Source organism: Monodelphis domestica, chromosome 1, assembly GCF_027887165.1.
Source record: "Monodelphis domestica isolate mMonDom1 chromosome 1, mMonDom1.pri, whole genome shotgun sequence".
Taxonomy (NCBI): Eukaryota; Metazoa; Chordata; class Mammalia; order Didelphimorphia; family Didelphidae; genus Monodelphis; species Monodelphis domestica.
Genome location: NC_077227.1, coordinates 484,905,599 through 484,933,475, shown reverse-complemented (window position 1 = coordinate 484,933,475; position 27,877 = coordinate 484,905,599). Strand labels below are relative to the sequence as shown.

The following is a 27,877-nucleotide window of genomic DNA, read 5'->3' as shown; positions in this document are numbered from 1 at the left end:
GGAAGAAATTCATTTGGACTGGAGCAAACTTGATTGCCTTGAGCCAGAGCTCCGAGGGAAGCCAAGAGGACCCAGATGTAGCAAACATAGGCTTTGAAAAGTCCCCACAGGTGTGGGGGTTGGAAAGAAGGAAAGAACTGAAAACCCAGGGGCTGGTGCTGAGGAAGGAAGGGGATCCTGGAGTCAACAGAACTCAACATTCTCCATCACTGTTTGCCTTGGGAACAATCTCTTCTTAGGGAATTTTGGGACATTGCCAGGGTGGGGAACAGAGAGTGTCTTTTGGGCTTGACCACTACAGGTACAAACCACCTATCGCTAATGCTTGGGTTAGGAAGAGAAGGCCAGAGAAAAGGAATGGTCTTGTTTATGACCACACATTTATAAGACAGAGAATGCTCCCAACCCCGCATCCTGCATTTTCTGCTTTCTGCTCAGTTAATGATTCTGTTCCTGAGAAAGGAATTTCCCCAAAGATCACATTCTCCAGGGAACTTCTCCCAGAGGAAAAGTGGGGTGTCAACCTGGAGTCAGACTAGGAAGGTCCCTTTGAATTTGCATTGTTCCTGCTCTCCTGTCTTTGGATCACCCCTGAAGGGTGTTTGTGGGTAAGTCTCTCTCTAAGGCTGTGGTGAGGGAGAGACTCGGCTACTAAATGCCCCTTGCCTGGCTGCAGGTGACCACTAAGGGCCTCAGGATCCCTGACCAGGTTTGGCCAGCCCTGATCCCCTTGAAGAAATTATACAAACAGACTGGATTCATCAAGTGGCTCCTCTGGTAGGATTCCTCCCTCCCTCCCACCCAGAGATTGTTTTTCTTCCTTCTCAAAGAGAAGGAACAGAATCCAGAGAGAGAGGATTAAAGGGCGGCAGGCACCATCCCCTTATCAGGTCTATGCATTTAAGTGGCCCCGTTACCACATTAACAATGGAAAATGTGAGTCCACTGCCATTTGGGGCCTGCCACAGGAGATGTTTTCTCCTGGCCAGACACCCCGTCTTTGGCTGGCCTTCCTTTTCCAGATAGTGGGCTCCCAGAGTGTGGGATCAGCAGACACCTCCGGCCTCCTGCCGGGCTGCAGCCTGCCAATCAGCTCCCCACCCTGGCAAAAGCCCCGGGGCAGCGGTACCATGGTGGCTGCTGGCTCCCTCGGCCACCCCATTTATCACCCGGAGAGAGAGAACTTGCTCTGGTCACTGGAGCCTGTGGGTTGTCAACAGGGAGGTCCTTATCTTCTCAAAACATTTACTTAACTCTTTGTCTTTGGGCTGAGAACAATGGGAATTGGGGGTGGAAACAGCTGAGATCAGGCCAGGGGAGGACCCTGGGAATTACTCTGTACTGTGACTCTTTCTCCTTCTGAAAGATTTGGTTGGGGCACTAAATTAGCTAGGGTGGAGAGTGACAAAGAAAAATGGTTTCGGTGACTGTTCCACACACCCATAGTCTATCTGGGTGTCACTTTGCTTGGAATATACCCCTCGCCTCCACCTCTTAGAATCCCAGCTCAAAGGTCTCCTTTGGCTGTCCATTACTTAGAGAACACTAGCCTTTCCTCCAAGTCTACCTTTCATAGGATCATAGTTGGAAGGAACTTTTTCATTTGACACATATAAGCAACTGAGGCCCAGAGGTTAAATGACTTGTCCAAAATCACAACAGTAGTAAGGGTCATAGCTGGGATTTTCAGCCCTATATTATGTAATTCTTTTCCATACAATATACTTCCTCCAAAATTATCTACTTCCTGTTCTCTTCACCAATTCTGGAGCAATACATGTTCTTCCCTTTCTCTTTTCTTTGCTGAGCCTGTCAGCCTAGCTCAAATGCCACCTTTTCCATAAAATGTCCCCTCATGGCTCTGTTGATAACAATTTTCCCTCTTTGGTTATTTCACCTGATATTTTATTTTATTATTCTCTGATGTACTTATCATGTGATATTGTGAATTATAACTACCCATATTTATAACGTCTTTTCTTCAACTAGAAGCTTCGTTGCTGGAATTATGTCAGAACCAAACTTGGATCTTCTCTAAAATCCTATCATAAATATTTGTTAAATGAACGACAACCCTTTTGAGTTGTTGTGCAGCTCAAATGAGAATTGTTTTGAAAGCACTTCAAAAAGCACAAAGTGACATACAAATGCAGGAGATATACTATTATTACTATTAATATACTATTACTATTATTACTAAAACGATCCTAGTATATAATATTTCTGGGAACCCAAACTCAAGGAGGAAATGGAAATTAAGACTGAAGAGAGGGTAAAGAGGTCCTAGGGGATCCTTCTGGGAACTTGGAGAGATGGGGAGGGTGGCATTCTGACCTGGGAACTATTTATGGGAGTAGCGAGGAGAAGTAGGGTAGCCTGAGCCCCTGGACCCTCATCCAATGGCCCACACTCTCTGGTGCAGGCTAACTTAGTGGGGCTTGGTTGGGAGCTGAAAGGAATTTGGAGAAATTGAAAGGGAATATCAATGAGAGAGAGAGAGAGAGAGAGAGAGAGAGAGAGAGAGAGAGAGAGAGAGAGAAATGGATAATATTTGTAATATAATAATGTGAGCCACCTCCATGAGGCTACAGGAATCCAAAGGTCAGGAATAGATGCCTTGCAGAATGACTTGTCTCTGAACTTTCATTTTGCACATCTGTGTCTTTATCTTGTTTCGTCAGTGCCCAAAGTCCTCAGGCAACCAACTTTTCTGTTTACTAGAGTATAATTAGCCACTAACCAACTCTGCTCATGCTCACCTAGTAGTTTCACTGCCTTATTTTGCTGTTGTCTCTGCAAATCGTAGTAGGATGGGCATTTTGAGCATGTCCATCTGTATGTAGTCCTGAGGCAGATGGCAAAAATGCACAATAACTTGAGTTCAAAATTAAATGAGAAGAGCAGGCTAGATTGCCTTCAGGAAATTGCAAGCCTCATTTAAATGACCTTAAAATTCTCCCAGAAAACAAAGGAACACTTTTCCAATACCAATATTCTCTTGATTCTCTTCAAATACACTGATTCTTTCAGTCTTTAATTGCTCTTAGCACTTTGTATGTGTTTTGTTTTTGTCCTGTATTTTTTTACCTGTGAAACTATTGTGTTATTCCACTCTCTCTTCCAGTATAATTTAAGTTCCCCAGGACAGGGACTCTAACTTTGTTCTTTGCATCCTCAGTAACTATCTTAGTGCCTGGCACATAGTAAACACTTGTTAAATGACTAATTGAGTCACAATTTCAATAGTAGGTCCTACAATGGTAGCGGAATCTTGGCTGCTTAGCCTCCATGAGATTGATCACATCTATTTATTTCTTTGACCTCTTTAATCAGTCCACCTCAGCTTGTCTTCATCAGTTAGCACTATGCTTTCAAAAGACCCCAATAGGTTTCCTTGACTCATCTTCCTCTTACCTATAAGACATTTTACACATTTCTCAAAGACTGATTTGTCTCATGCATAGATCTGGACAAGTTGCTACACTCACAAAATTTTATTGGCTCTCTATTTCTTAGCAAATAAAGGTCAAACTTCTTTGCCAATCATTCAAATGGGCATAATCCTACTTTTCCAGCCTCATCTAATACTGTACCCTTTTATGTGGACTATGCTTCACCCAAACTGAACTATTTTCTCCTACAGTGCCTGGGCTATAGAAGATGCTTAATAAAGGCTTTTTTCCCTTCCCGTCTCCTTCCTCTTCCCAAACTTGTGAACATGTCAAGTACTCTGTCACTGCTGTGCCTATAAGTGGAATGTTCTTCCCATCCTTACCTGTTGATCTTTTACAGTCAAATACTAAATTTCCCTTTAGAAAATCTCCCCTGATCTTTAAAGTCAGTAATTCTCCTCTGTCATATATGCTTTGTTTTGTAACTTCATATGTATTTATCATATGATATTGTAGATTATAGGTAACCTATGTGTCTCTAACAAGGGTGGGTAAAGAGAAGCCTATATTTCCCAGTGTGCTGCACAATAAACACCAGCTATTTTAATAATGAAGTACATTTCCCATGAGGCTTCAGACTCTCAGTTTTGATGGCAGGAAGCCAAGATTAGAATTACCTTATGTTTCTGTGTAAGTAGCAAGGGAGTATATATAGTCATAGCTAGGAGATAGAGGAAGAAGGGAGCAGAAAGAAAGTCACAGAGGAGCACTACAAATGTAGCTGAGAACTGATTAGACAAGAACATTGCTGTGTGAACTATGTGGGGTGAGCTAGCCTCAGATAGCAAAAACTACTCGAGTCTACCAGCAGCAGGTAGATGCTATGGGGAGCTGTAGACCAAACAATGGGTGGAGGTGCACAAGGATGCTAAAATATTGCATTGTTTTCCTGTTTGCAAGAGGGAGGATAGAGGCAGTGAGAAACTCCCTTTTTATTCCATTCATACTGGGGAAGAGGAGACTTAAAATATACTCATTTGGGGAAAGATTGCTGACAATGCTTCTCATGAATTTTTGTTTCCTTTTCTGATCCAACTAAGTGGTAAACACACACACACACACACACACACACACACACACACACACACACACACACCCCACATCCCCAGTTCTGTATTTTTTTGGCTCAAGTTTCTGTTAGCCTGATAAGAACTGACTATTTAGATCCAAGTTGACTCTAGAGAGCCCTAGTTTCAGATTGGTAAGGGAGCTTGAGTCACAAGAACCATAAAATACTCCTCATAAACATTTACTCAGGATCTGGACTATAAGTTGGTCAAGGATGGCATGTCTTATTACTCTTTTTTCCCTTTAAACCCTTACTTTCTGTCTTAGAATCTATACTGTGTATTGGCTCCAAGGCAGAAGAGTGGTAAGGGCTAGGAAATGGGGGTTAAGTGACTTGCCCAGGGTCACACAGCTGGGAAGTGTTTGAGGTCAGATTTGAACCCAGGACCTCCCATATCTAGGCCTGGCTCTCAATCTACTGAGCCACACAGCTGCCCCCTCTTATTACTCTTCTAGGCTAGAAGCTCAGTTAAGGCAAAGCATCATGTTTTATCTAAATTTTCTCTAGTAACCTAGAACAAATACAATAAGCACTTGGACACAATAAGCACTTAACATTGAAAATGTTTATACTTAGACAAAAAGATGTATCTGTAAAAATAAAATCACTTCTCTATAAAATATCTAGTTTATGTATGGATATAAAATAGATGATATATTAGCATATTTATAGCATTATGATTATATACTTATTAAAATAATGTGTATCAAATATACATACACCCATACATGCATGAATGAATGAAGGAATTCTGAGCAAGATATTTCCTTGTTTCCTCAGCTCAGGGGGCTTCAAGACAGTTATTGACCTTCATTGCTGCTTGAACATGAGAGCTCTACTTAAGATTGTATTTTGTTTTACAGTCTGAGTTCCTGGAAAACCTTTGGACAACATTCTATACTAGTTTCAGGCCTCGTGGCCCTGAAGACATCCTTGGTGCAATTAACCATTTGGAACCACCATATAGGCTTTCCTGCACTGGGAAAACTACACTGATGTTAAACCAGGGAGTTTGGAAGTCAAAGTCTCCTGAACAATTTGGACTGACTCCAAAACCATGACTGATGGCTTGATTTATAAATGCTAACAAACAGCTAGCTTCCTGGGACAGTGTAGACAGATTTGGTGTTAGTGAATAGCTCCCCGAAACAATATGGACAAGCATAACATTAGTGAATGGCTCCCTGGGACAGTATAGAGGACTCTAATGCTAACAAATAACTCCTCAGGACAGTGTAGATGAGCACAGTGTTTGAGAATAGCTCTCTAGGACTTGGCACCTGGATTACTGTTGGACAATATGAACTTTCTATTCTGAGTCTTCTGTAGCTGAAGCTATTGTACCTGCAGGAGCAGTGGCCAGGCTGCATAGTCACAAAGGGATGGTGGTTGAGAATCTTGGGCAAAGTCCATTGTTGGACTCAAGGTTCTAGGGTTCTAATGCTGTCTCCATTAGGATCTGGGGAGGGGGGAGTGGAGACATGATAGTCAATGTGGTGATGATGTTTTGACTTATCTGGCACATGTTGGCTCCTATTTTTCCCTCAGGGCTCCTTGCCTACCTTGTGGGTGATGGTTGGCCCCTTTCCCACAGAAATTGCCTTCTGAGATGGTGGCTTTGATTGCTGGGCTTGAAGCAGGATTGTCTGCCTATTGATAGCTTGGTAGATGGTCAGTAGTTATTCCTTGTGGTGATGGGGAAGGCGGACCCTTTCTCTAATGATTTCTCCCCTCAAAGATAGATGTAGTAGCTGATTTAGAAGTAGGTCTGGTGGTTTGGAGTATGCTATTATTCCCAAGTTTCTTGGATTCAGGATTTTGAACCTGTCTGCTTTCCTGGACTTCCTGGTAGCTCCCCAAAATTCATTACCTGCAAGAAGAAACTCATTGACTTTGAAACTCTTATCTCCTCTGTGTCCTCTCGCCATGACTGAGACACTTTCTTCCCTGTGATTGGAGAAGGTAAAGGGTGGACATTGGAGAACTTCTCCCAGATCTTACATTTAAGGAGGGTCTACAGGTAGCTATCTCATCATTTCCCACCAGGTTCCTAGCTGCAAGACTTCAGCATGTTCCTAGATGCTGGGTATCCCCTTGCCTCTTTCCTTTTTTTTTCTCAGCTTTTTGTATATTGTTTTTTCATATTATAATGTAAGCTCCCTGAGGTCCAGGACCTTCTTTGCCTGTCTTTATACAGGGCTTAGCAGAGTGCCAGGTATGTAGTAGGCACTTAATAAACGTTTATTGACCAGTGACTATTGTTTCATTGGAGTCTGAGGGGTAATGGAGGTAAAGTGGTTGCATGGATTCACCTGAAAGCAGGGACTCTTAAGGGCCTGAAGGGTAGAGCAGAGAGTGAGCTACTGGCATGGTGTGTCTGTGAGCTTCTTCTGTTCTGCTCCTAGCACAGCATTTTGTGTCATCTTGCAGAAATTCGTTTTGTTCTCAGCCATGTGTCACTGGTCCTTGTAGGAACTTCCTTTGAAAAAAGAGCCCTCAAACCGCCTATCTCAGTGCTGGCCACAGTGCTTTAATTTCAAAATGTTAGTGTGAGTATTCACTTCATTGAGATAGTATGTTTTACTTCTGTTACAGGCTAATATTCAAGCCAAACTGGCCTGCTTGCTGTTCCTAGAACCTGACACTCCTTTTTCCTACCTCTGTACTTTTGGACAGACTGTCTCTCTTTCCTGGAAGAAACTTCCTCCTCCTCTCTTAGAATCCCTAACTTCCTCCAAAGTTCAGAAGTTCAGGAGCCTTCCCTGATTCATCTCACCCTATCATCTTTAGTACCCTTCTTCTTCCTCCTCTTCTTCTTCCTTCTCCTCTTGTCACTTGTACACTTATTTATGTACCCATTGAATTCTCTAAAAGAATGTAAGCTCTTTGAAGGCAGGGACTATTTTTGATTTTGTCATCAGGGCCTTGTAGGTGCTAAATACAATTTTAACATACTGTGTTAAATTAGAGATTTTGACGAGAACTCATGGTCACTTCCATGCTAAGTTGACATATCCAGTGGAGACTTTGATGGACTGAATATAGTAGAAATCTAGTAAAGTCTTTGGCAAATCTAATGAAAATGAAAAAAAAAAATCAGAACCACTTTTAGAAAAACATTCCTAGAGAGATGCTGATGTAACTTTGGCATCTTGATGGATTTTATGAGGGGAATCCCCTCATCTGGTTTGTTTAGTTTTAATTCAGCAAGGAAGGTAGAACGCCCATTTCCTCATTTATCTCTATAATCTATTTGTTGGGAATTCTCATTGGAAGATCTAAACCAAAGAGACTTTTCAGTTTCCTTTGCTGGATTTTCTCTCTCTCTCTTTCTCCTCCTGCCCCAACTCTCTGGATAACTCTCTAACTATTGTGTATTGGTTCCAAGGCAGAAGATTGGAAAAGATTAGGCATTGGGGGTTAAGTGACTTATCCAGGGTCACACAGCCAGGAAGTGTCTGAGGTCAAATTTCAACTCAGAACTTCCTGTCTCTAGGCCTGGTTCTCAAGCCACTAAGCCATCAACTGACCTCCACCCCTTCCCTGTATTCTTTTCTTTTCTCAAAAATTCTCTTTTTTTTTTTGTTTCCATGTTATCTTGATGTAGATGATTTCTGGACCTATATATTCATTAATAAGCTCTCTACTGAACTCTGGTCTCATATTATCATGATAATACTTCATGAATTCTTCTCAAACTCAACAAGTTTAAAGCAGAACTCATCATCCTCCCACTTCCCCTGCTAATACGTCTCTTTTCCTAACTTCCTTATTTCTATATAGAGTACAGCTATCCTTCCAACAACTCAGATTGATAGCCTCAGAGTTATCCTTGATGCCTCAATCTCTCTCATCTTAGTTATACAATGAATTACTAGGTTTTTTTCAATTCTACCTTCACAACATTTCTCAGATAATCCTCTTCTCTCTAATTACATAGCCACAATCTTTATACCTTTAGTATCTCTCATCTGAACTACTATGGTAACCTCCTACTCTATATCAAGCCTCTCCCCACTTCAATATATTCTCCACAGAGTTGCCAAATAATTTTTCTTAAAGCATGGGTCGGATAATATCACCCCCACCACAAATAAATTCCATTGGCTCCTAGTGACCTATATGATTAAGTATAACCTCCTCTGTTTGGTATCCAAATCTTTATATCCTATTCCTACTTCTGTAATTTTTTAAATAGGCTGTTCCCCTCTGGTAGCAGCTAGATGGCACAGTAAAAAAAGACCCAAGTTCAAATCTAACCATAGATTTACAAGTTGTATGATCCTAGGCAAGCTCAGATTTCAGTCTGCCTCAGTTTCATTATCTGTAAAATGGGAATAATAATAGCACCTATCTCCCAGACAATGTTTTAGAATGCTTTACATACCTTAAAATGCTTCATAAATATTAGCTATTTTTCTATTCTAGCCATATTGATTTATCTACAATTCCACACACATGACACACCATTTTTAGTCTCTGTCTTTGCACTAGCTATTCCCCCATGCCTGAAATGAGTTACCTCCACATCTCCATCTGTTATAATTCCTGGTTTCCTTCAAGACTTAGCATAAGAGCCACCTTCTACACAGAAGTCTTCCTGATTCTCCCACACCCCCTGCAAATGTTAATGCTTTCCTTTAAAAAATGACCTTTAATTCATTTTATACTTATCCTGTATTTTTTTATAAATATACATGCATGTATACAGATATCCATACATAAACAGAATTTCCCCTCCATTAGAACATAAGCTCCTTGAAGGCAGAGACTATGCAAGATACACCAGAAGTACTTCATATATGCTCATTGACTGAGGATTCTATGGTGAAGCCAGACTTGCCCTCTTGTTGTTCTCACTCTGTTTCTGTGCCTTTGAAAAGGCTGCTCCTACCCCATCGTTATCTCTTCCTCTTAGAATATCTACTTTCCTCTAAAATTCAAATTTGTTTCTGCCATCTTCATGAGATCTTTTGAAATTGCTCTATCTGATGTTAGCCTTTCATTTATTTTAATGTGTTTTCTTATATATTTATTTATGCATACTTATGTCAGTCATGTATTAAGTACCTACTATGGTAAACACTGGGATTAAAAAAGAAAGACAAAACAACAAAAACAAGAAGAGTCCCTGCTCTTAAGAAGATCACATTCTAACTGTGGAGGCAACATGTGAGCAGCTATGTACAAACAAGATATATAGAGAATAAATTGTAAGTAATCAGGGGAGAGAAGGAATTAGAACTAAGAGAGATCAAGAAAAGAAGACTTCTTATGGAAGCCTTGTGGGATTTTAGTTAGAATTTGAAGGAAGTTAGAGAAGCTAGGAGGCAGAGATGAAGAGGGAGTACCAAGTATTAAGGAAAACTAGTCAAAATGTCTGACAGTCAGATGAACAGAACAGGAAATATAAGACTTAAATAAAACTTAGAAAAAGAAGTTGAAAAAATCAAGAACTATATAAATTCATCACAAATAAATTCTACCAAAAATTTAAAGAAAATGAATTCCAACACTACAAAACTCTCTGAAAAATAAAGAAAAGAAATTCTTTCTTTGACACAAATATGGTCTTCAAACCTAAACTAGGAAAAGTCAAAACAGAATAAAAACCATATACTATACAAAAACTATACTGATGCAAAAATTTCTAAATAAAATATTAGCAAGGAGACCTTAACAATATAACACAAATACTGTATACTATTATCAGGCTGGGAATATAAAGCTGGCAAATATTAGGAAAGTTATAAATATGATTGACCACATTAATAACAAAACAATAAAAATCATGATCATATCAATACAGAAAAGGCTTTTTGACAAGTTGCAACACTAATTCCTTTTAAAAACACTAGAAAGCATAGGAATAAATGTAACTTTTGTTAATATAAGTATATTCATCTGAAACCCAGGGACAGCATTATCTGTAATAGGAATAAATTAGAGGCCTTTCCAATAAAATCAGGACTAAAGTAAGGGTGCTCATTATCACCATGACTATTCAATATAATTTTAGAAATGCTAGCTATACCAGCCAGACAAGAAAAAAGAAATTTGAGGGAATAAGCACAGATGAAGAAACAAAATCTTCAGTTATTGTAGATATGATGATTTACTTAGAGAACTCCAGAGAGTCCACTAAAAACTAATCAAAACAATTTACAACTTCAGTGAAATTGAAGAATATAAAATAAGACCACATAAATTATGACATCATTAGAGTTTCTGTATATTACCAACCAAATTCATCAAGAAGAGGTAGAAAGGGAAATTCTACTTAACATAACTTCATATAGTATAAAATACTTGGCAAAACACACACTGGAACCATATAAGCATAAGGACAAAACACTTGTATGGAAATGAAAATGACCAAATAATTGGAGAAATATTAATTGTTGAGCTTACTACCAAACTTACTTGTTTCATGTTGTATCAATCAAACTGCCAAAGCATTACTTTAAAGAACTAGAAAAAATAGCAAAATTCATTTGGAGGGACAAAAAAGATCAAAACAATTAATGAAAACAAATGGGAAGGAAGGATAATTAACAGGACCAGATCACAAACTATACCACAAAGTTGTAATAATAAAACCAACTTGGTACTGGCCAAGAAACAGAGTAGTTGATCAATGGAACAGAGTAGGTATATAATATACAGAGACAAATGAGCATAGTAGATCTATGTTTGATAAACATAAAGACCCCAGTTTTCAGGCCAAGAACTCATTATTCAACAAGAGTCTTTTTAGGAAAACAGGAAATCAGAAACTAGGTACACACCAACATCTCACCACTATATGCCAAAAGAAACTCCAAATGGACAAATCGTTTAGATATAAAGGGTAACATAAATTCGAGAAGCAAGGAGAAAATTGCTTCTCAGATCTATAGATAGGGGAGGAATTCATGACCAAATAATAGATAGAAAAGGTGAAGTGGACTGATGTGATTGTATGAAATTTAAAATTTGTTCCTTAAACAAAACCAATTAATATAAGAAGAGAAGCAGGAAATTGGGAGGGGGGGGATCTTTGTACAAAAACCTAGAAAGAAGAAAGTTTTAAAGAGAAGATGGTAATAGACTGTCAAAAGCTGTAGATTTCAATAAGGATAAAAGAGGTTGAAAGAAAGGACATTAGATTTTGTGTTTGACAGTTTTGGAGAGGGCAATTTCAGTTGAATGATATAATTGGAAACCAGACTATAGGAAGTTAAGGGAGTGAGAGAAAAGGAAGTGGAGGCATTGATTGTTAGCCACAAAAGGGAGTAGATATATAGAATGATAGCTAGTGGAGCTGGATGTTTTTAGGCAGTAAGGTAAACAGTCAGAAGACAGGTGGAGATTGAAGAATAATCAAGAGAGGGAGGATAAAAGGGGAAATTTGGTGATTCACCTAGTCAAGGAGTTCACCTTTTTTTCTGAGACAATAGTAAAGGAAGAAATCGTGGTGATGGACATTTGAATGATATGAGATGAGAAGGAGTTCTTGGTGAATGACTTCATTTTGGAGAGGAAATATGAAGCAAGCTTCTCAGATGATTTGGGAGGGGAGAAAGAATTGAGGTGGGATGAAAAGATTTGTAAAAGGCACTGTGGTGAGTGGAGTAGTGAGTTTTTTAGGAAGATATAAAAGGATTACTTTGTTGCAGAGAGATTCTAGTTGAGATTATGTACTATAATAGATTTGTACTGGATCTAATTAACATGGTTTTGTATTTTTCTCCAGCTTAGTTTTGAAACATGTGATTGATGAGAGTAATATAAAATACATTACTTTAGTACTGGGAGTAATGCAAAATAAATTTACAATGAGGTAAGCAAAAGGTCACGGATGAAGAGAGTAATGGAAGACTATGGATGGCTTGGCAGTGTGTTTTCTCACCTGATGGGATATAAGCACCTTAAGGGAAGCAATAACTTCATTTTTGTCTTCATATGGCCAGTTCTTAGTATGCAGTTGGGTAGGAGGCATAAGCATTTATCAAGCACCTACTATCTGCCAGTTTCTGAAGTCAGTTTCAGTGCTTTACAAATATTATCTCATGTCTCAGGAGAGATAGAGAGTTATCAAGATAGACAGAAACACACACATTTACCCAGAGGCACAGAGAAAGATGGAGAGAAATAAGAGAGAAATAAAGATTAAGAAAGATTCAAAGATAGATATAACCAGGCAAAATTAAACAGAGGAAAAAAGCAGAGAATGGAGAAAAAAAGAGAGGGAAAAGACAAAGGATGAGAAATAGATGAAAAAACAATAGAGGAAGAAGGGACAGATATTGAAAGAGAGAGAGGCAAAACAGAAAAATGATGAGAGGGGAAAAGCAGGTAAAAAGAGAAAATAGATGAGAGAGAAGACCTAGAGGAGATAAAGGATTTAGAAATGTAAAGAGACCTTAGAGATCTTCAAATCCAACAAAATGAGGCCCAGAAAATGGAAATGATTTGTTCTAGGTAAACAGAATGTATAAAATAAAAAAGGGAGTCCCAGAAATAAAATAGGGAGTCCCAGAAATAAAATTCGAACTCACTTCCTCTGACTGAAGTTCCAACATTCTTTCAGTTTTCTCATAATGGATAAGTTGAGTAAATAGGGTGAAGAAAAGGAAATAAGCATTCAGAGTTTTAGGCCTGAGTTTCTTCACCTGAAAAATGAAAGGAATTTTCTTAGGAACAGCTTTGGAAGTCATGATGAGTGGCCAGGCTGCTGTGGAAATTCAAGAAATCACAGAACCTTTGAGTTGGAAAGGACCTCAGAGTCACCTGGACCTGAACAAGAATCCCCACAACAATGTCCTGGACAAGTGATCATTCAGCCTTTGCTAGAAGACTTCCAGTGCAGGTCATTTTGTGGCATTTTGGGGAAGCCCATGCTACTTTTGGACAGTTCTAATTAAGAAGTGTTTCTTGACATGGGGCCTAAATCTAACTGCACAACTCCCTTTCACCCATTACAGCTAGTTTTTACTCTTAGCGACAGTGGGGACTAAAGTGAATCTCTTTTTCAACTGGCAGCTTTTCAAAGCTTCAAGATCATTACCATTCTCCCCCAACAGGCTTGCTTTAGAAACATTCATAGTTCCTCAACAAATCTACATATAGGATCAACTGGAGGTTTGTTCCCATTTAACAAGGAAATACAGAGCTTTTTTTTCTGCCTCCACTAGTAATAAATCCTACACTCCACGGTGACCCAAGAAGAGTCTTGACTGTAAAGCCCCATGAGGGTTTACTCTCAGCACCATTCAACTCTGAATAGAGCAAGGCTTAAAAATATGGCATTTTCTCATCTTTGCAAGACATTTCTTAGTAGTAATAAAAATAAGTATTAATAATATCATTAATAATATTAACAATAATGATACTTGGAATAATTATTATTATTGTATTAATTTATTTATTTAGAATATTTTTCCATAGTTACATGATTCATGATCTTTTCCTCCTTTCTTCCCTTCCCCTTCCTGGAGCTGACAAGCAATTCCACTGGGCTATATATGTATCATTGTTCAAAACCTATTGCCATGTTATTCATATTTGCAATAGATTGATCTTTATAGCCAAACCCCCAATCATATACCCATAGAACCATGTGATCAATTATATGTTTTTCTTTTCCATTTCTGCTCCCACAGTTCCTTCTCTGGATGTGGATAGCATTCTTTCTCATAAGTACCTCAGGATTGTCTTGGATCATTGCATTGCTATTAGTAGCAAAGTCTATTTATTATGTTTGGTTGTGCCACAATGTTTCAGTCTCTGTGCACAATGTTCTCCTGATTCTCCTCATTTCACTCGGCACCAATTCCTGAGGTCTTTCCAGTTCACATGAAGTTCCTTCAGTTCATCATTCCTTTCAGCACAATAGTATTTCATCACCATTAGATACCACAGTTTGTTCAGCCATTTCCCAATTGAAGGGCACTCCCTCATTTTCCAATTTTTTGCCACTGTAAAAAACATGGCCATAAATATTTTTATACACACATTTTTCCCTATTATCTCTTTGGTGTACAAACCCAGCAGTAGTATTTCTGGATCAAAGGGCAAGCAGTCTTTTAAAGCCCTTTGGGCATAGTTCCAAATTGCTTTCCAGAATGGTTGGATCAATTCATAACTCCACCAGCAATGCATTAGTGTCCCAATTTTGCCACATCCTCTCCAACATTTATTATTTTCCTTTGCTGTTATATTGGCCAATCTGCTAGATATGAGGTGGTACCTCAGAGTTGTTTTGATTTACATTTCTCTAATCAGGAGGGATTTAGAACACTTTCTCATGTGATTATTGATAGTTTTGATTTCTTCCTCTGAAAATTGCCTATTCATATCCCTTGACCATTTGTCAACTGGGAAATGGCTTGATTTTTGTAAATTTGACTTAGTTCCTTATATACTTGGGAAATTAAACCTTTACCAGAGAGTTTTGTTTTAAAATCCCCCCCCCCAGTTTGTTGCTTTCCTTCTAATTTTGGTTGCTTTGGTTTTATTTGTACAAAACCTTTTTTAATTTAATAAAACCAAAATAATTCATTTTACATTTTGTAATGCTCCCTATCTCTTGGTTGGTCTTAAATTCCTTCCTCTCCCATAGATCTGACAGCTATACTAATCTATGTTCACCCAATTAATTTATGATTTTATTCTTTATATTTAAGTCATTTACCCATTTTGCATTTATCTTGGTGTAGGATGTGAGATGTTGATCTAATATCATCCATACTGTTTTCCAATTTTCTCAGCAGTTTTTGTCATATAGTGAGTTCTTGTCCCAAAAGCTGGGATCTTTGGTTTTATCAAATACTAGCTTGCTGAGGTCATTTACCCCTAGTCTATTTCATTGATCCACCCTTCTGTCTTTTAGCCAGTACCATATTGTTTTGATGACCACTGCTTTATAGTACAGTTTAAGATCTGTGAAATAGAAATTGATTGACAGACAGGTCCCCAGCCTTGGTTCTTACGTCTTGACTTGTCCTGCAAAACCTCCCTCTCTTCATGTCTCTATCACATCTGGTACTGCTAGGCCCCCATCCTTCACATTTTTTTTCATTTTCCCCCTTGATATTCTTGATCTTTTGTTCTTCCAAATGAACTTTGTTAGAGTTTCTTCTAATTCTATAAAAAGTTTCTTGGTAGTTTGATAGGTATGGTACTGAATAAGTAAATTTATTTGGGTAAGATTGTCATATTTATTATATTAGTTCATCCTACTCATGAGCAATTAATGTTTTTCCCCATTATTTAGATCTAGTTTTAATTGTCTGAAAAGTGTTTTGTAGTTGTGTTCATATAATTCCTGTCTTGGCAAATAGATTCCTAAATATTTTATGCTGTCGAGAGTGATTTTAAATGGAGTTTCTCTTTCTAACTCATGCTGCTGAGTTTTGTTGGAAATAAATAGAAGTGCTGACGTTAATTATTTCCACTAGACTTTTAGCTGATTTTCTAGGATTCTTTAAGTATACCATCATATCATCTGCAAAAAGTGATAGTTTAATTTCCTCATTGCCTACTTTTAATCCCTTCAATTTCTTTTTCTTCTCTAATTGCTACCACTAGCATTTCTAGTACAATATTAAACAATAGAAGTGAGAATGGACATCCTTGCTTCACTCCTGATCTTATTAGGAAGGCTTCTAACTTGCCCCCATTGCAGATGATACTTGCTGATGGTTTTAAATATATGCTATTTATTATTTTGAGGAAGGGTCCAGCTATTCCTATGCTTTTTAGTGTTTTCAATAGGAATGGATGTTGTATTTTATCAATGCTCTTGTTAATAATTGTTAATATTATTGTTATTTTTAAATAATTAATATTATTTATAATTAATATTGCTAAAATGATGGTGCCTTAGTTTTATTTGGCTAAAGCACTTTCATATATCTGAACTAATTTGACCCTCAAAAAAACCCCTTTCAAAATGCAAAAGAAAGGGTTTGAAATTTCCACTTTACATATGAAGAAACTGAGGCCCAGAAAAGTTAAATAATTTGTTTTAGGTCAGTGACTAGAAGTCTGGTCTCTGATGATAAACATGTTTTAATGAAGGAATTCCTAGGTTAGGGTTTGTGATTTTAAAAATATATATTTGTTACTCTACTTCAACAAAATTTCTTTCCATTGAGACCCTATTTATATTGTTTCATTATAAAAAGGAATTGAGTTCATAGGTTTCCCCAGACTGCCAAAGGGGTCTGTGACATAGAGAAAAGAACCCCTGATATGGAGAGGTCCCTCAACAGCTATTTGGGAGACATTATGGGTCGGCTCTGCCACTAACTGGCCATGTGATTTTGAACAAGTCCCTTCTCTCTATTCCTCACTTTCCTTCTTAGTAAAATTAAGAGGATTGTACTAGAAAACTTTTAGCATACCTTATTGGTCTGAAACTCTGTAATTCTATGAAAAAAAAAACCCCTATGATTGTGTGAATTCATTAATTTACTGAACCCTAACCTAGATTGATTAAAGGAGAATGAACTCATAGGAAAAACAGAATCTCAATACAGAATTATCAATCTGGTGGAAGATGTAGATCTTTAACATGTTTTCTATGTGCTGTTAACCCATTTCCCCCTGAAGCCTCTTTCAAAGGAAGAGTCAACTAGTCAAGAAGTCAAGAAGTTGTTATAAAATGGCTTGTTGAACTGGATTAAAATCCTGTTCCTGTCCCTTATTATCTCTTGCTCATTACTTCAAATATTGAGTCTATTTTCTTATCCATAAATGAAGGAATTGGATATGATTATCTTTGAGCTCCTTTCTAGATCTGATTAGGCTGACCAGACTAATACAAACTTAGAAGGCTCTACAACATGTTGGACACAAATAGCCCAATGAACATTTGGGATAAAGATGCCTCTTAACTTGCACATCTCACATTTCTTTTGAGCTACTATGATTCTGCTCTTTGAGAACAATGCTTTCTTTGATGGGAGCACACCATGCTAGACTGTCCTGTGCTAGGGTCTCCCATTTCTCACAATCAATGCTAAAGTTCTTCAGGGAGACCTTGTGAGTGTCCTTGTATCACTTCTTCTGACCTCTGAGCAACATTTGCTTCATATGAGTTCTCCATAAAATAGTCTCTCTGCAAACATGTTTGGCTTTCATAAATGTGGCCAGCCCATCAGAGTTTCACTCTGCAGTAGGTCTGGCAGCTCAGCTTGAGAAAAGACCTCAGGGTCCAGGACTTTATCTTGTTAGGTGATCTTCAGAATCTTCTTAATCTTCCATTTGAATTGTCTCAGGTCCATAATAGATGCTCTATAAATATAGCAAATATATCAGTAGTATGTAAAATATATTTCAAATAAAGCATTTTGTTATTGAATAAACCCTGACTTTTCTATATCTGTTGAAGGGAATATCTACCCAGTGACCTAGATTTGTAGTCTTGTAGTCATCTTTAAATTGAATTTTCTTGTCTTTTACTTCCCATTTTCAATCAGTCACCAAGTCCTCTTATTTCTACCTCCCCAATATCTTTCACAACTGTCCTTTTCACTCAGATGGCTACCACCCTTATGCAGCGCCTCCTCAGATCTTACCAGGACTGTTTTTTTAACCTCATTTTGTTAAAATTTTTTAAACATTTTATCTTTTTTTATTTTAATAAATTTCCATAAAAGTTTTCCAGAGTTATAGGATTCATATTGTCTCTTATCTCCCCACTCCGAGTTGACAAGCAATTACATGCACACAAAACATTTCCCTATTATTTTTATAAGTGAATAATCTTATAAAACCAAAACCATAAATCATATAGCCAAACACACAAGTGATAAATTACATTTTCATCAGCATTTCTACTCCAACAGTTCTTTCTCTAGAAGTGAATAGAATTCTTTATCATAAATCCCTCACTATTGTCCTGGATCATTGTATTGCTGGTAGTAACAAAGCCTATCACATATGATCATTCCACAATTTTGCAGTTACTGTGTATAATGTCTTCCTGGTTCTGTTGATTTCACTCTGTGTCAGTTCACTTAGGTCTTTCCAGTTCTTTCTGAAATCATCCATCGAAACTTCCACTCTTGTTTCACACTATTTCTCTTTAAGTAGTCTACATCCCCTCACAACAGACTATAGTTATTCACTGAAGTTGGCATTTCATCTGTGGGCCCTATGCACTCACAGCCTCCTGGAATGCATTGCCCTTCATTCCTCCTTGTCAACATCTTTATCTTCCTTGAAGTCTCAGCTCATAGAGCACCTCCTCAGTGGGGTCTAATTTGTCCCATTACTATGGTTAGTCTTTTCTTCCATCTTCTGGTTTTGCCCCATATTTACATCATTCTGCATGTGTTTTACTCCCCCACTAGGATGCAAGCTCTTAAGGATGGGAACAATTATGTTTTTTTTTTTTTGGATCCTCAAAATGGAGCACAGTGCCTATACCCCAAAGTCTTAGGGTATTTTTAAACTATATTAGCTATTAATAGCATAAATCTGCCCAAAAACTTTGGGAACATACTGTACTGAATACATAATAAATGTTTAATACATGCTTGTGGTTGAATCAACCTAGAATTAAAAGAAAGCTGCTTCCAGGTATAAACTCAGCTTTGTTGGTTGTATGTGAGGCTGACTTTCACAGAGCACACATTTTCAAGGTTTCCATTGGTAATTTTTTTTTTTCATTTTAGTGGGTTTTTTTTTTTGAGCTGGATTTAATTGTAAGAAGTAATAAATTAGGTATCTGGAAAAACATCCCCTTGTCTCACCAAAGGACATTTGTGTCCTCGGATGACTAACAACCCTGAATTAACATTATTTAGTATTTATAACTTCCGATTCTACAAAAACTTACAAATGTTGCTGGTAAATTCCTGCCTTCAGGATATTTTTAGTAGCTATTGTCTGCTCTGACAATGTTCCTAGCAATGTATCTTTGCTAACTATAAGGGCAGGGAATTCATCCATTTTAACAGAAACAGAATTTGGAGGGTTTCCCTGGAGAATGATTTTAAAAAATTATATAGCTCAGAGAATAGCAATCTCTTTGGTGCTGAAGGAGGCCATTGGGAGATTTGAGGTATACATATTCATAGGAGGAGGGGGAATGAAAGAAAAAGGAAGGAAGAAAGGAGAATCAATTAATCTACCAATCAGCAAATATTTATGATGTATCTTCTTAGATTAGAAGATTCAATTCAATTTTGATTTAAATTAACAAACATTTATTAAGTATCTACTATGTGCAAGACCTCATATTAGATAGGAGACATCAAGGTTAAAAATTAAACAATTCCTACCTTCAAAAGGTTTACATTCTTTGGCAGAGGTGAATACAAAATGTATATCAGTAAATAAACACAAAGTCGTTTAAAGAGGCACAAAATGCTAATAATGGGTGTGGGATTCCGGGAAGGCGTCCTATAGGAAGGAATACCTAAAGCTATACTTTGAAAGAAGTTATAGATTGATTGTGCCAGGTGGAGGTGAAGAGGGAGTAGTGCATTCCAGACATGTTGGATTACTTGGGTATGAGATCTAGAGATGGAATGTTGGGTAGAAGGGACAACCCTCAGGTCAGTTTGACTGGAACATAGAGTGAATAAAGGAGAGAAATAGGATGAAAGGCTGAAAAAAAGTAAGTGGGAGACAGATTCTACTGGGGGAGGTTGAATTGGTCATTCATCCTAGAGATGATTAGGTGCAATTGGAGATATTTTTAGTAGAGGGTGGTTTTTGGGGGTCCTTTTAGCTCTAAATCCAATGAATATACTCCGTGCCAGTCCAGTGCCAGGAGCTTTTGAGGATATAGAGAGGAAAAATGATAATTCTTGTGCTCTCAGAGGCTCTGAATCTAGTTTGGACAATAATATGTAGTATAACAAAAAACAAGGCAGTGCTAGACTGTGGTACCTTTCTGTTATTCAGGCATTCCAGGTACTAGGTCTGAGCTTGTTTATATGAAGGATTGGGGAGTTCTCTTTGAGGTCTCCCCATTTAGCAGGGGATCCCTTTGAGATTTCCCATCTTGTGTCTCCCCTCAAACTAGCCCATTCTCAGGGGCAAGAACCCTTAAATGAAAAACACTGCTGTGGAAGGGAGTGTAGGGAGGGTTCTCTGCTGAAGCCATACACTGATCTGCTTCTCTTGCCCATAAATTCTCTTTAAGGGTTTCTGCAAAGAGGACAAGAAAATTTAAGAGGCTGGTGAGCTTCTGGCAAGGAGATGCACAACTTTATTTGAGTATTTAATTTCCTCTTTCATTCATAAAATAAACATCGTTGATTTATCTGAAAGCGGCTGTAAACTCATTCAGTGTTTTCTTAAAGGAGTCCATAGGACAAGCAGCATGGTAAATTGCCTTGGAGAACTTGACCTGCAAATGTGCCTGCTTTTAAATTATACACATCCAGGAAATGGTTGGATTCAACATTTTAGCTAGAAAGGTTAACATGCTTGGGCTTGATTGTCTTAAATCTTTCACCAGAAAATCCTGTAGGAAGTAGGATGTTGAAGGAAGGGGACCATGGATTCTCAGTGTCTAGGAAAAGCTCCCAGACTTTCAAAGGAAAACATCCATTAATCATGGAGGAACTACTCAATCTAATAAAAGTTGTTGTTAAAATAGTAGAGACTGGTAAGTAAGTGTTTTCTCTATTTAGTTTATAATCTTAAAGAAAAACTCATTATCTTCTGTCTGCTCTCCTCTTTCCTCCAAATTGAATGATTGAAATTATTCTCCCTTGGCTAGTACCAGTTGCTATTTGGCAATGAAGAAAATTTTTGGTGTGCAGTATAAAATGAAAAAGAAATGAAGAATACTGTTGTTATCAGGAAATTGTCCCCCAGGAATTGCTAAAGATAGCCTTTTTGCATTTGCTTCTTGTAAGCAAGAGTTTTTAGGAGAAGGAAGATCAGAGACTTCAGAATGAGTTGGGCATGATGTTAGCTGAGGAATATTGCTAGTGTTTATAAAGTGGTAGCAAGAAGTTTCCCACCAAATTCCTATTAGGGTCAATGTGAGCGCCAATCTGCAGGGTACTGAGGGAGAGACTAGCCACCTAATATCCATTCGTTACAGCTAATCTAATTTAGCAGTCAAAGGATCCACTTTGGTTTTCGCCCTGCTAAATCGAAGGAAATTACAACTATCCATTTGCGAATGGGATCCAGACATTCAGACAATTCCCCTGCTTCTTTCCTCTCCTTCTGCTCTCTCCCAAGCATGGTACACTCCCCTCTGAAGTTAACCAAATTCAAGCTTAATGTCATCAGCTTGAAGATGAAAGTCCTTATGAGCAATGGTGCCTCTGCACAAGTCATCTGAGTTCAGTTTCCTAGAAGTTTCTGAAGAGACAAAATGCAGATTCAGGTCCTAGGAAACTTTTTGGAGATTTTGAATGGTGCAGTTACTAGCTCTGACTTTAAGCAACATTTAAGTGCCCACTATTCCCAAGATTTTCCCTAGGCATGGGAGGAAAGGGAGCCAACTTGTCTTGCCTTGACCTAGGTCATTCCACAAACAAGATGTGGGCACACTGAGCTTTGTCCTTGGAGGCACCTCAGTTCTATTTTTCTTTGCTGACCTCTTAGATAGAAGCCAAATCCATTGTTTTCTCTTTTGATTTTGGAAGCATTAGAAAGATATACATTGAAAACATTAGAAAGCATAGGAATAACTGGAGCTTTCCTTAAAATGATGAGTAGTATCTATCCAAAAGCAGTGGAGATAAGCTAGAAGCCAAGATCAGGGGCAAAACAAGGATGTTCATTATTGCCCTTATTATTCAATATTATTCTAGAAATGCTAGCTATAAAACTAAGTCAAGAAAAGGAAATTGAAGGAATTAGACTAGGCAATGAGGAAACTAGACTATCACTCTTTGCAGATGATATGATGTTATACTTAGAGAAACCTAGAAAATCAACTAGCAAAGTTGCAGGATGTAAAATAAATCTATGTAAGTCTTCAGTATTTCTATATAATACTGATGAAGTCCAAGCAAGAAATAGAAATAAAAATTCCATTTAAAATAACATGTATGCATATATTCTGTATGTATATGGAAGAACTAGGAAAAGCACTACTCTCTATCTTATCTGTAACTTTTTGTGATCATTTAGCCCCTTCCCTGCTGCCTACAAACAGGTGCATATCTCTCCCATCTATATATGTGTACATGTATATGAATGGATACACATATGGATGGGAGAGAAATATATACATATAAGTATATGTATGCATATATGTATATTTGTATAACTATTCTGCATGTATCTATCTAGAATATATTCAAAATGAATATAACTAGGCATTATTGAGGAGTGAAGTATCATCCTGGGAATGAATGCTTTTAAGAAAGTAGTTACAGGGGCTTAAAGTTAAAATTTAATTAAGATTAAAAACAGGGAGAAGGACCTATTGATACAAAAACATTTTTAGTTGTTCTTTTTGTGGAGGCAAAGAAATGGAAATTGAGAGTATGCTTATTAATTGGGGAATTAATTGGGGAAGACTACATGAATTGATGCAAAGTGAAATGAGCAGAACCAGAAGAACATTGTACCTGGCAAAAGTAACATTGTACCATAATCAACTGTAAATGACTTAGCTATTTTTAGCAATATAATGACCCAAAACAATTCTGAAAGACTTAAAATGAAAAATGCTACATTTTTCTAGAGAAAGAACTTGTGGCATTTGAACATATTGAAACATATTTTAAAAGACTTTCTTATTATTCTTGTTTGTTTGGTCTGTATTTTCTTTTGCAACCTAGTTAATATGGAAATGTTTTGCATGATTCTACACGTATAATTTATATCAAATTGCTTGCCTTCTCAAGAAGGGGAGGAGGGAGAAATTCTGGAATTCAAAATTTTAAAAAATGAATGTTAATTTTGGTTTACATATAATTGAGAAAAATATATTAAATTAAATGTTAAAAATGTTCTTTGGATGAAAGAAGATTGAGTTTATAGGGAAATGAGTTCTTGTTTGGAAACTAGGAAGCCTGAATTCTAGCTCCTTCTCCACCATGTATTAGGCATATAACTCTGGGTAAGTTAAATCAGTTCTCTGAACCTCCGTTTCCTTTGGGAAGACATCTGTAAAACAGAGCTAATCGTCCTGATTCATTCTCATCAAAGAATTATTGTAAGAAGATGATGAGCATAATATGAAGGAATATAAAAAAGTCGAGTCCAGTAGTAGATAGACTTTCTGGACTTGGAATAGGAAGACTTTGGGCTTTAATGCTGTCTCTGACAGTATTCTAGAATGTAGCTACTATGTAATTTTGGACAACTCACTTAATATCTTGGTCTTAGTTTCCTCATCTCTAAAATGGGGATTAGCACCATCTTAAAGGACTGTTTTGAAACCTAAATGAGATAATACATGTAAAGCATTCTGCAAACTCTAAAGTGTTATACCACTCTTAGTTCTTAATGCTTAATAAGTTCTTAAAATAATAATTTAAGCTTCATTAGCAAACAAGCACTAATTAAACATTTATCATATACTAGGCACCATGCTATATATTCCAGGGATATAAAGACTAAAGTGAAAGAATTGCTGTCCATAGAACATTCTAGGGGGGAGGGAACCATACACCAAATAGATATAGGATGCTTATGGAAGGGAAGGGACCAGCAGCTGTGGTGAGGAAGAACCACAAAAAGCTTTATAGAAAGAACTGCTTCCCAAGCCTGCTTGATTTTCTTTCTGTGATTGTTTCAGGAATTTCTTGTCTCTCTAATTAGATGGTCTATGCCTCCTATTTTCGCCACAGTATTGAGAGCCAGAATTGGGTATAGAATAAATGCTGGTAACTACTTTCTTAAGGACATCCATTCCCAGAATAATGCTTCACTCCTCAATAACCCCTGGCTATATTAATGTTGTATATATTACATATATACATATATAATATGTGCATATAAATGCAGATATACATTTATACATATATCTACATATAGTTGTGTTATGTATCTCTCCCATCCATATATCCATAATATATATATAAATATGTATACATAGGTATCTGTCCATATATACATTAACATATGTATGTATGTATGTATGTATTAGAGAGCTATGCACTTGCTTGTAGACAGCAAGAAAGGGGCCAGAAGATCTGAAAAGATTACAGATAAATAGAGAATGGGGTTATTCCTAATTCTGCCATATACATACAGAATATATGCTCGTGTATTTGTGTATCTATACATATACACATATTTCTCTACATACATATGCATACACATATACACATATATATTCTTTCTCCCCAATTAGAATGAAAGATCCTTGAAGGTAGAACGAAAAGCTTGAAGGTTTCATGTCTTTCTCTGTCTAGTGTTTAGAATAACACCTGATGCTTAATAAGTTCTTGCTGATATGGAGATTCTATGATATTAATGATCTGATCTTTGGTAAATTGAATGTATCAATATATATGAAAGCAAAGATTCCCAGGGAAGGCTTGGGCCAACCTTTTCATGTCATTCATCAGAGAAGGAAAAGAGCTGGATGAGAGCTGGATGATGGTCAACATGAGCCCTGCATTTGGAGCATAAGACTATAACTTATCTCATGATTTCAGGACACAGTTACAAACTCTAACAATTATATACCACTCTCCAAGACTGATCTTACTCATGAGAACCAAAGGATTTATTAAGTTCATACTTTCTGCCAGGTACTATAATATTTTGTATTTATTTCTAAAAGATACTTTATTTTTCCAATTATATGTAATAGCAAATTCCCACATATGTTTTCTAAAGTTATGAGATCCAAATTGTTTCCTTCCCTCTCTTTCCTCCCTCCTCCTGGAAATGGTAAGCAATTTAATCTGGATTATACATGTATAAGCATGCAAAACATATTTCTATATTGTACATTATTGAGAGGGAATATTCATAGAAAACCAAAATCACAAATAAAAACACAACTAAACTAAAGTGAGAAAATAGTATGCTTTGATCTGTATTCCAACTCTAATACTTCTTTCCCTGGAGGTGGATAGCATTCTTTGACATGAGGCTTTCAGAATTGTCCTGGATCATTGTATTGCTGAGAGTAGTTAAGTCTATCACAATTGATCATTCCACAATATTGCTGTTATTGTGTACAAGTTTTCCTGGTTCTACATATTTCATTCTGAATCAGTTCATGTAGGTCTTTCTATATTTCTCCTAAAATCATCCTGTTCATCATTTTTATAGCACAGTAGTATTTTTCAACAACATATACCACAATTTCTTCAGCTATTCTCCAATTAATGGGTATCCCCTCAATTTCCAATTCTTTGTCACCAAAAAAAGCTGCTATAAGTATTTTTGTACAAGTTGGTCCTTTCCTTTTTTTCAAAATCTCTTTAGGATACAGAACTAGTCATATCACTGGTTCAAAGAGAGTGCACTGTTTTGTAGCCCATTTGACATAGTTCCAAATTACCCTCCAGAATGGTTGGATCAGTTCACAACTCCACCAACAATGCATTAGTGTCCCAATTTTGCTACAACCCCTTCAACACTGATCACTTTGCTGTCCTATTGACCAATCTGATAAGTGTGAAGTGGGACCTCAGAGTTGTTTTAATTTGCATTTCTCTCATCAAGAGTGATTTAGAACATTTTTTTTTCATGTGATTATTGATAGTTTTGATTTCTTCATATGCCAGGTACTATATTAAATACTTTACAGAGATATTAGCTTATTTGATCCTTACAGCAATATGGAAGGTAAGTGCTGTTATTATCCCTTTTTGTCAGTTGAGAAAACGGAGGCAGACAGAGAAAAGTGTCTGAAATTGGTTTTGAACTCAGGTCTTGACTCTAGGCTAGGGACTGGAGTCCACTGCAGTACTACTTGTCTGCCAGTATAGTCAAAAGGATACCCAAACAGAAGGGCCTCATGAAGTTTGCAAAGAAATAGAGTCTGAATAAATGTCCTCTAGAGACTTCTGGTTAGTCAGATCACTATGATGCTTTGCCAGTGAGGCATTAATTGCATTCAATTTCTAACAAATCACCATCTTATCTCACTATTTTCCCTACAGGCACAATGAAAGTGATGCCCCTCAGAAGACTGTAAGCTCTTGGAAGTCGGAGATCATATTTTATACTTTTCTTATGATGTCCACTTAACCAAGCCCAGAAGTAAAGTTGTTCAGTGCATACTTGGTGAACTGCTTTGAATTGAGTTGACCTGTGAGAGTCATAGACACAGGATCTCAGAGGCATTACCAAAGGAATTCTTTCTATGGCAGCCCAAATCATTGCCATCCTAACCTCTGCTTGAATATTTCTGGGGGCAAGAGAAAACAGGTAGAAACTTGATGAACTTCTTGGGTTCTTTCTCATTCTGTGATGCAAACAAAGAACATATTCATTCTATTCTTGACAATTCTAATTGTTAAAGATTTCTTCCTAACAATCAGTATGAAATCTGACATCCCACAAGTTCTACCCATTGATCTTTACTCTGACCTTTACATAGAATAAGTTTTTTCCAGGTAGCTCTTTCTGTCCTTTTACAGGGAACCATGAAGAGGGCTCTCAAATCCCTCTTCCCCACAGGCTCTCTTATTTTATTTGCATTTATTGACTTACAAATAATTTCCTTATACACCAGCCTGTCTGACCCATTCCTTGATTCTGTGGTCATTTGCTTAAGAAATATCCTCTCGTAGTTCACAGGGAGATTGTGGACCCAGAAGGACTAACCATGGACAGATGCTGGATCTAGGACCCACTAGGAGGTTATGGGCTGCCAAACTCAAACCAACAGGAGAACATGTTCCTACTCCCGTGGGCTAATTTCCAAGCATGCTGGGAGGCTGAATCAGGTCCTAAAACAGTGTTTGTTTTTAAATAACCCCAATGTTAAGAATAGCCACCCCTCCTCATGCTTTCTGCTGTGAATTGGTAACTAGCTATTAATCAAGGAGGAGGAACTCATACACAGAGACAAAGATGGAAAGATGCAGAGAGACAGAGACAGAGAGAGGAGAGAAAGATAAACAAAGAGGCAAAGACCAAGAAGGATTCTGTTAGACTCCAAGGGTGCCTTTTGAGCTATGATCTCCTTGTCACATAGACACAGCATGGAGGTGCCAGTTGGCTTATGAAAAATACCAGCACGTGGGATACTCGTGACTAGTCAAGTCTTTCCAAGAGCAAACAGAGAGGACTTTGAACTTGACCCACCCTTCAAACAGACTATGGCAAACCTTAAATGTCAGGCTAAGGGGTTTGTTTTTTCTCCCAGAAGTGATCTAGAGCAACTGAGGATTTTTGTGGTCCAGTCAGCCCTGTGTTTTAGAAAGCAGTTGTGTAGAAGATGGATTGGAGAGTAGGATGGAAATCAACT

At 37.5% G+C, this 27,877-nt stretch overlaps 1 long non-coding RNA gene across 1 annotated transcript in view; it reads left to right on the top strand.

Moving 5' to 3' along the window:
- Positions 1 to 27,877, top strand: part of LOC103104269 (uncharacterized) — a 59,220-nt gene that overhangs the window by 16,699 nt on the left and 14,644 nt on the right. Inside the window, exon 2 of the long non-coding RNA XR_008915425.1 lies at positions 5,385 to 5,539. This is a non-coding gene — a long non-coding RNA (uncharacterized LOC103104269). The remainder of the gene's footprint in view (positions 1 to 5,384; positions 5,540 to 27,877) is intronic.